Genomic DNA, 8,886 nt, shown 5'->3' with positions numbered 1-8,886 from the left:
TCCTCTCTTAATCTGCTTTTTTCTGGGTGTTCTTTCTGATTTCTAAGCCCTCTTCTCTTCTCTTACGATTTGTCCCTAGGAGCTGCCATGTTCTTCTCCTGGCGATGAATGTTTTTGCCCCCTGAGCAGATCCTTCTTTCGTGGGGAAGAAGATGGCCTTGGGGGCAATTGGTCTCAAGTGGTTTCGGTCACGTGATCCCGTGGCGGCCAACTGTCATCGCTAGTGGTGCAGTTTCGAGCGCGCGGGTGGGTGGGTTCCTTTTTCGGTTCAGTCGGGGTACCAGGTAGTTTCCTTTTTGGGTGGGCGCTGGTTAGTGATCCCAGGGCGGTCGGGCACCACCTAGACACGTCCATAAAAAAACAAGGAACAAGAAAAAATGCCCTGTGCAGCATTGAGAAACTTTTCTTAGCTGGCAAGTCACAAAACGAAACTACATGGAAATTTTAAATCTGATGACAATTGACAAGGCACCATTTACAAGGTAGCTAGACACTACTGCACTTCAGGGCTGCGCAATTTAAAAAGCGGAATGAACAAAAAAAAACACAACTGAGAATCCAATGACATTTGTTTGCGTTATCGCTGAGGAAGCATCGTCCTTACTCGTTATAAACACTCAATCATACAGGCTCTCACAGAATTAAATCAACCAGAGATTGCTACCTCTTGCACTTCGCTTTTGCCATTTTCTTCCTCCTCTTCTTATCGGCTTTCGGCTCCTTCGTCTTCCGAGCTTCTCTCTTCTCTTCTTTCACTTTCTTCTTCTCCTCCTTCCGAGCAGCCTTCCTCTCCTCAGGTCCCATCTTGGGATCAGCCTCATACCTCGAATCTTCACCAGAACTAGAGCAAGATCCACTACTTAGCAATGAGCACTTATTATGTGGCAACTGTTTTTTCTGCTTTTCAGCAGTACGCTTGTTTTTTTCAGCCCGCACAAATCCTAGCAATGGCTGGTTATAAAGCTTATCCGCTGGTGGCTCGTAACACAGGGATGGTCGTTGCAACATTGACATGTTGACTATATCAGCCTCACACTGCTTCACATAATCCAACGTCTACACACAGAAATCAAGTGAATTATTGTTAAACCTGGTAGTGTCCATCAAGATCTCCTGCTTAGAAGGCTAATCATTTATGGCAAATGTGAGCAGATGACGGTTGAACTAATCTTACCTGCACCATGACTGTTGGAGATATGTCATCATCATTTGCGAGTGTATCTCCATTCTCCAACATCTTCTGCTGAACCTGTGATTAACAGAATACAGCTAATCCATTAGATTCTTTATCCATGATGCAGCATGCACAATCACCAATTTATCTCCATTCAACATACCTTTTCTAAGTAATCATCTACATCGTCATCCGCAATGTTTTGATCAATCACAAAATTAAATAGATCCATTACTGTCATGACAGCGACACCTCGTTTCAGAAAGAAGTCCTGCACAAAATGTTGCGTATATCAGAGTTAGCAATTTATTAGGACCCACATAATGCAGTGCCGAAAGAACGATTCATTTGCCCCCAGGGGTCCGATCGGGCGAACCCATGCGTTTTCTCCCGGGGGGAGTTTCCCAGCAACCCCAGCTGGTCTAGTAAATTATGAAACGTGCAGAAAGAAGGGGCTAGGCCCAATTAGCTGGGTTTTTTAAAATGTCGTAAATAAATTTGCCATGCAAAATACGACCCTCTTGGCTGTCAAACTTCCGCTGGGAGGGGGTGGCATTTGTGAACGTTTAGATAGCAGTTTTAGTTGTATGGGGGTGGCAGTTTCTTCAGAACAGCATGGCAGTTTCTTCAGAGAGGCATTTTCCTTCTAAAACTGCCACCGTTTGATCTCACGTCACAAACTAAAACTGCCAAGAAAATGTGTTTGCTTGCCACCCCCTTCCCAGCTGAATAACATTACCATATAAATAATAGTAGTGCACAGTAAGTTGCAAAAAAAAAGCATTTTTCGAAACCAAAAAATTATGAAATTGCCGTGAGACTATATGAAACACTATTAAAAATTATAATTGACATTTAACCAAAAAGATACAGTTATAAAATTGTAATGGTTTTAAAGGAAAAATATTCTATACCCATGGCAATTCTATACCCATATTCTATACCCTAATATCCAGCGTACATCAGCTCTGGGAGGAGCCCCCCGCGAACTGTTCGTTCGCCCCATGAGGGTTCATCGAGCGAACCTTTTTGGTCGCTGAAAATGTTCACTCGTATGGGCTTGCTCAGCGACTAGTTGATCAATTCAGGCCTTAAAAAATTGGCCAATTCCAGCCCATTCATAAAAAAAAGTGCAAACACAGTTTTCGCTATGCCCATAGGACCAGTTAGCTTTTCTTATATTTGAAAAAATGCCAACAACAAAAACAGGACCCTAATTGCAATGATCTGAATTTTGAAAAACTGCCATGGTCAAAAAAGGAAAAAGAAAGTTATGCCATTAAAAATTAAAATGCCATCCTGTAAAATAATAAAAACTGCCATCCTCTTAATAATAAAAATGCCATGTTATTGACTACTAAAATGACATGATCTTAAAAAAAACTGCCATGCTAATGATAAATAAAAATGCCACTCTTAATAATAAAACTGTCATCCTCTTAATAATGAAAATGCCATGTTCATTACTGAACGCCATCCTCTTAAAAACAAAAATGTCATGCTATTGACTATTAAAAATGTCGTGCTCTTAATAATAAACTACCATGTCATTGATAATAAAATGCCATGCTCTTAGTAATAAAACTGTCACCCTCTTAATAATAAAAATGTCATGTTATCATTATTAAACTACCATCCTCTAAAAAAACAAAATTCCATGTTATTTGACTATTAAAACTCTTGATAAATAAAAATTGCCATGTTACTGATAACAAAATGCCATTCTCTTCAAAGAATAAAACTATAATAAAAGAAGGCCTATGAATTGCCATCCTACCTATAATAAAAATGCACATGGTAAGTTTAGAAGAAAAAAAATCCCCTCTAAAAAATAGGGATTTTTGTTCTTTCAGAAATGGAAAAAAAATCAGGATATTCATTATTTTTTAAATGGAAACCCGAATTTAAAAAACAGTTCACTCAAATACATAGTAAGTTTGAGCTTAATACTCCTGCTGGAGGTGGCAAGTTCGACTCCCTTCAGCCGCGCATCACTCGTGATTTCGTGAAAAAATGAAAACAGGAACGTTCGCCAGGGATCCGTTCACAGCGGACGATTCCAGAGAGCTGATGTGAAGTTGGCCTTGCGCCAACATCCATGAGAGGGCAGCGAAGGCGTTCACCAGGATTAGGCTCCTGGCAAACGTTCGCCAAATAGCATTTCCGATTTATTAATATACACATGGGTGGTGATCTATCCAGCTTTCACTTACAGAAACATGCAAACAATCTTCCTTTAATAAGTCCAACGCCAAAGGGTGATCAACATCAACAGATTGCGAAACATCAATGATATATAAGTGGCCCTGCACAACAGAAGAAGGATATAAGAAAAGGTTTTCTGGAACAATGGTAATATTAATGGGAAAAAGCTCAATTAACAAGTTTTCATTACCTTAAAATAAAGAATGTTATACACTCAAATCGCCATGGACCAGCTTGCACTTTTGATAAAGTGTCCTCATTATCGTAACAATCTGAAAACATGGTGCAGTAAGTACATGAGAAAACTGAAAATGATACACAAATACTGCAATCAATAATGAGAGCTTTCATCTGGCTTGATTCTCTTAACCCAAATCTAGTGTATGATAAAATCTATAATGACTAACAGTACAGAGAATATTATAATACACATCAGCACCAGAATAAATGAAAGCTTGGGCCTGGGACTACAATGTGAATAAAATATATTTTGCACGAGGACTTGTGGAAATGTAAATGACCATTATGATAGGCGGAACTACAAAGTCACCTCAAAGAAGTTAAGTTTTACAAAATATTGACCATTCTTCTGTCCAGAAAAACTAGACTAGTATTGTAGAACTTCACTAAAATTTTGAAGTGCTGACAAAAATACAGCCCAAAAAGGCTTTGTTGTAGTTGACTAAAATATGACCCAACAAGCGAGTGGGGAAAATTGAGTGCAATGGAAACAACATTAAGAAGTTTGTTATAGCTCAGAAGGTTCTTGTACCATCACGGCATCACCATCCCTTGCAAACTATACTCAAATGTGAATTATGATCTACATGTTAAGTTGTATAAAAATATATCGAGTTCCAACTTTGAACCACCCAGTTAGATATCAATACAGCAGGTAATGGTACAGATCCATTTATAGCTATCCAGTTAAGAGAGAAAACTGTTTTGACTTGTCATGTACGGATGTACCTCAAAGTAAGCTTCACGCAGCTTGTCAACCGACAAAGCAGCATCCTTAAGACGAGGAGCAGCCCAACCTCCTTTCCCTGAAGGATAACAAAAGAATTTGTATCAGAACATATATCAACTATAATTTTATCCTGCCAGCAAGATAAGCATGCTTCCAACTACAAATATACCAATGCTACACAGGAAAGTTGTGGAATTACCTATGAATTCCATCACCAATACATGAAGCTTCAGGAGCAATGGTGCTGGGCATCGAATTTTAGCTGCTGCCACTCTGTAACGAGGGTAACAAAGAAATAGATGGATTTAAATACTAGAAAATTATAGGAGAACAAGAGATTAAGGAGCAATAAGACTTTTTTTAAAAGAAAGGGCAGCCCGGAGCACATAGCTCCCGCTTGTGCAGGGTCCGACCACTTAGGGTCTTTTGTACACAGCCTTTCCCTGCATTTCTGCAAGAGGCTGTTTCCAGGACTCAAACCTGTGACCTCATAGTCACAAGGCAACAGCTTATACTAGAGTAACAGCAATATGAAATTATGAATAAGGTATGAAAAATATATCCCACCGTTTAAGATTTCTCATTTCCTTTTCAGCCCAGGTCTTAACCATTTTCCGGGGATTATGCTTGCAGTAACCATATCTAAAACGATAATCTCCTTGAACATATCTGTCTCTATCCCTGCAATAAACAAATGTCACTCAAACCTTTACAGAACAATTCTTTTAACAAGTACGAAAAGGATAAAGAGCATATCACATGACACAGTACTGCAATATGTTTCAACAAGAATCTATAGGGAGCAACAAACAAGTGTAAAGAATCGAATCTTACTTAAAGACAAGGACAGAGGTTTTATAGACTTTGATTGCTAGCTCCTGGCCATCTATCTTTGTTGCATGATAGACATTTGCCTGCACAGGAAGTGGATTAATGTTGAATATGGAAGTAGATATACCCAATTGGGAAAACAGATAACTGAAACCAGCAGATTGAGCAGAATTCTCTTTATTCTATTTACCGAACAAGGAGCTGTATTTCATTTATTAATGTTCTAATGCTTTTAGGTCTGCAGTAAAGAGAAATACACAGATCGAAGGAAATAGTTCAGTAGCACATGCACTGCATTTTAGTGTTTACCTCTTTTCCTGTAGAAATGCAACCATTTATATTATTAAAAACACCACTGTTCAACATCTTGAACAAAACCATGCGTGTTCTTGGGTCAATGGCCTGCATATAAATGAATTACTTCGCTGATGAAGTTATTAGATAAATGTAAAGTAACCGATACTTCACTAAGCATCAGGAAGAGCATGGTTAATGCTTGTATAAGAGAAGAAACTTCTACCCCTCAGCCGTATGTACACAAAATTAAAGATAATTAACGTGGTAATCATGTCTAACGAAAAACTGCAATCAGGAATCAGGAAAATAATTTAGATAGACATCATCTCAGGCAATTTCACTTAAGTAGCCAACATTACTGCAACAAAAAGAGTTGGTGACTCATGGTGCCATTTAGATCATACATATAGCTGGGAATTAAACAGAGTTCCATAAAAAGTGCAATAAAAGGCAGAATGGTATGTAAAATGCACTAAAACAAATTCTTAATGACTTAATTTGACTTCTTGTGTATCCAGTACAAGAAGATACTTTCTAACCAAGCAGACTCTTGAAACAAATGCCAGCTCGATTGAAAGGGAATGGAATGGTACATTAGGATTATGCAAGATTGCAAGTGCAAGCAGACATGTTCCGCTCCAAAAGGCATAGGACAGAATAAATATCACTTAGCAGAGAGCATGTAAAGACCTGTTCCACCGTAGCACGATCGGCCTTCTCATGGTTCCTTATTTTGCCAATTGATGTGTCCCTTATGCTGTCCCTGATTGCAGTCGTTACCGAATTTGACATCCCCACGTTCATTCTACCTTCCCACTCCTTATAAATAATACAAAATCAATCACATAAGATATTGAACACAACGTACCATAACACGAGACTGTAGATAACATGCACAAGCAAATAATTCACCACGCTAGGATCTCTAAGGCGAAGAGTTGACGCTGCATACCTCCAAGGGCGTGGCCCGGATGTGGGAGGCGAGCTTCTGCGTGCGATTGGAGAGCGGCTGAAAGGGGCGGGAGAGCACGCCGCCGTGCGCATTCGGCCTCCGCGCCGCTGCCGCGCCTCCGACGGTCGAGAAGGCGGCGGATAGCCGGGCTGAACCATCATGGCTCTCGACGGTGTCGAGCCAGTCCAGGCCGTCGCCCACTTCGGAGTCGGAGACATCTTCCGAGACGTCGGACTCGGACCACTCGTCCGCAAGGTCGAGCTCGACGTGCACCATCTTCGACGACAGAATGCTCAACGTTCACCGAGATCTGTGCATTGATGCTCTTCGCGAGCCACCGCCCACGCGCAGAGTCGCCGCCGCTCCCCGCGCGCTGATCCGCTGCTCTTGCGGCCGCCCCGTTGTCGTGCCGTCGCGCCGTTGCCTTCTCTTGCTCGCCTGTGCCTGCGCTGTGGGCGGTGTGGCGGCTGGGATGGGGGGATGAGATTTCTTAGTTAGGGTTCGATTTGTGGCTAGGGCCGTGCCTGGCGTGATGCATACCCGGCACGGCACGTGGCTAAACGCACGCCTTGGCCAGGCCCGCGTTTATTTTATTTATTTTATTTCACATCTATATTTATCTTTATCTTTATCTTTATCTAACTAATTAATTTATTATCTTTATCTTTATACCTTAATCTCTACTCTCTACCTTTATTTCTTTCCCTACTAATAAAGCAAGGAGTGCTTCTGGTCGTACGTCGTCGTCACTTTTGCAAAAAAGCCCCTCTATTTTCAAGAATTCAACCCGCAGTCCCTTTTTAAGTTGCTATCTCAGAAAACGTTTCGTTATTACAAAAAGAACCCTGCCGTTTTAAGAATTCAACCCGCGGTCCCCCTGGAAAGAAAAAAAAAACCTAGCCACACGAACGACCCATGAACCCCAATCTCATCCACCTCCAGCGCCGCCACGCCCTGCAACGCCGCCGCGCGCCGCCGAACTCCGCCCCGTCGTCGCCCCGCCGGAATCCGCCGGAACTCGACCCGCCGTCGCGCCGCCGCTCAAGCCCAGCTTCTGGATCGGGTCAACGCGGTGGCTCGAGCGGCTGGGGGCGGCGCGGTGGCTCGAGCGAAGGCGGCGGCTGGAGATTGCAAGGGCCGGATTCATGCGCGGCAGGGGCTGGGGAGGCGTATCCGGAGGCGGGCGGCTCGACGGGAGGCTCCTTCCGCCGCCGCCACCTGCCTGATTCACCTCGCCGTGTTCTTTCCCGATTTACCTGATGAACAACACGGGCGTCCATGAGCGGCGGTTGCAGGCGACGACCCGCTCTCTTCTCTTCCGATTCGCCTATAGGGGCCGATCCTTGCTTTCACCAGATCCGACGGCCGGGCACACGCGTGGGGATGTGGCATCTAGGATGGCCGGGCCGAGCCACTGTCACCGGGAGGTCGAGGAGGGAGGGTGGGTGGAGCCGGATGATGTAGATCGAGGATGCGCCGCACCGGGCCTCCTTTGAAGGAAGCGGAGGGGCAAGGCGCCGCGCAGGAGTCACGGGTTTGGCCATGGGAGCACAGCCGCCCCGGATCTGCCACAAAGAGACGCACCGACGCACGTACGGAGCGCTGAGCTGACCGCCACGAGGGGGCGCACGCACGGGCCAGCCGGGAGGCGACGAGAAGCCCCGCCCGGCGCCACCGCCACGACGGAGGCTTCGCATGGTGGTGGCCTCCGGACTCCGATGACGGCGAGGGGGAGGAGCTGGAGATGGGGTTGCTGGTAGCGGCGCACTACCGGGGGAAGCGGCCTGTGGGGTAGTCGCCAGGGTTTCCAGTGATAGCTCGTCAACAGTCGCCACTCGTCAGGCCGGCTGGAAGCAACGGGTGCTCGGCAGGGATGTGAGAGCGGAGAGATGGAAAGATAGAATAGAACGAGAGCGGTGGAGGTGGAGACGAATGGATAAGCTTTGAAGCATGGCCTCTCTAGAGCGAGGTACACGTGACGTGATGGATGGTGTACGTGTCGGCTCGAACTAACCAGCGCTATTTCTATTAGCTGATTGATTTTTTTAATCCCCCACAAAAAGGAGGACATGCACAATGCATTTTTTTACTGAGCAAATGCACGTATTTGTACTAGAACGGGAGTATGTGAGAGACGCATCATGAGAGAATATCATTTTTTTCTTGCGTTTGGACCAAGCCCAAATAGTGAAAAGAACCATTAGGATTGAAATATAATCTTACAAATAAAAAAATCTACAGAATCAAAATCATTGGTTTCAAATCTTTCGACGATTCTCTAAAAATCATTTAAGTGAATTACACTATATGTTTCTTCCTAAAAGACTATTTCATGCATCACTATTCTTTCGTCTGATAGTAGTGCAGGCCTTAAATATGCGTTAATAAAGGACGATGGGTTGACCTTTTCGTATAAACACTCCATGATCCAAAAAAAGATAATGCAACCCGTGACAA

The 8,886-nt window shown here is 43.7% G+C and overlaps 1 pseudogene across 1 annotated transcript; it reads right to left on the bottom strand.

Annotated features, from left to right (window-relative positions):
• Nucleotides 1–436: 436 nt before the first annotated feature.
• On the bottom strand, nucleotides 437–8,369 carry LOC123157945 (serine/threonine-protein kinase RIO1-like; annotated as a pseudogene). The gene is made up of 12 exons (XR_006479212.1): nucleotides 6,430–8,369; nucleotides 6,168–6,296; nucleotides 5,490–5,582; nucleotides 5,184–5,263; nucleotides 4,917–5,030; nucleotides 4,549–4,622; nucleotides 4,349–4,425; nucleotides 3,570–3,651; nucleotides 3,388–3,480; nucleotides 1,338–1,445; nucleotides 1,175–1,249; nucleotides 437–1,056 (listed from the first exon to the last, which is right to left on the bottom strand). The product of XR_006479212.1 is annotated as a serine/threonine-protein kinase RIO1-like (transcript).
• Nucleotides 8,370–8,886: the final 517 nt, after the last annotated feature.

Source organism: Triticum aestivum, chromosome 7B (assembly GCF_018294505.1).
Source record: "Triticum aestivum cultivar Chinese Spring chromosome 7B, IWGSC CS RefSeq v2.1, whole genome shotgun sequence".
NCBI lineage: Eukaryota > Viridiplantae > Streptophyta > Magnoliopsida > Poales > Poaceae > Triticum > Triticum aestivum.
The sequence above is the reverse complement of the archived record's forward strand: the minus strand, read 5'-3'. Positions and strand labels throughout refer to the sequence as shown.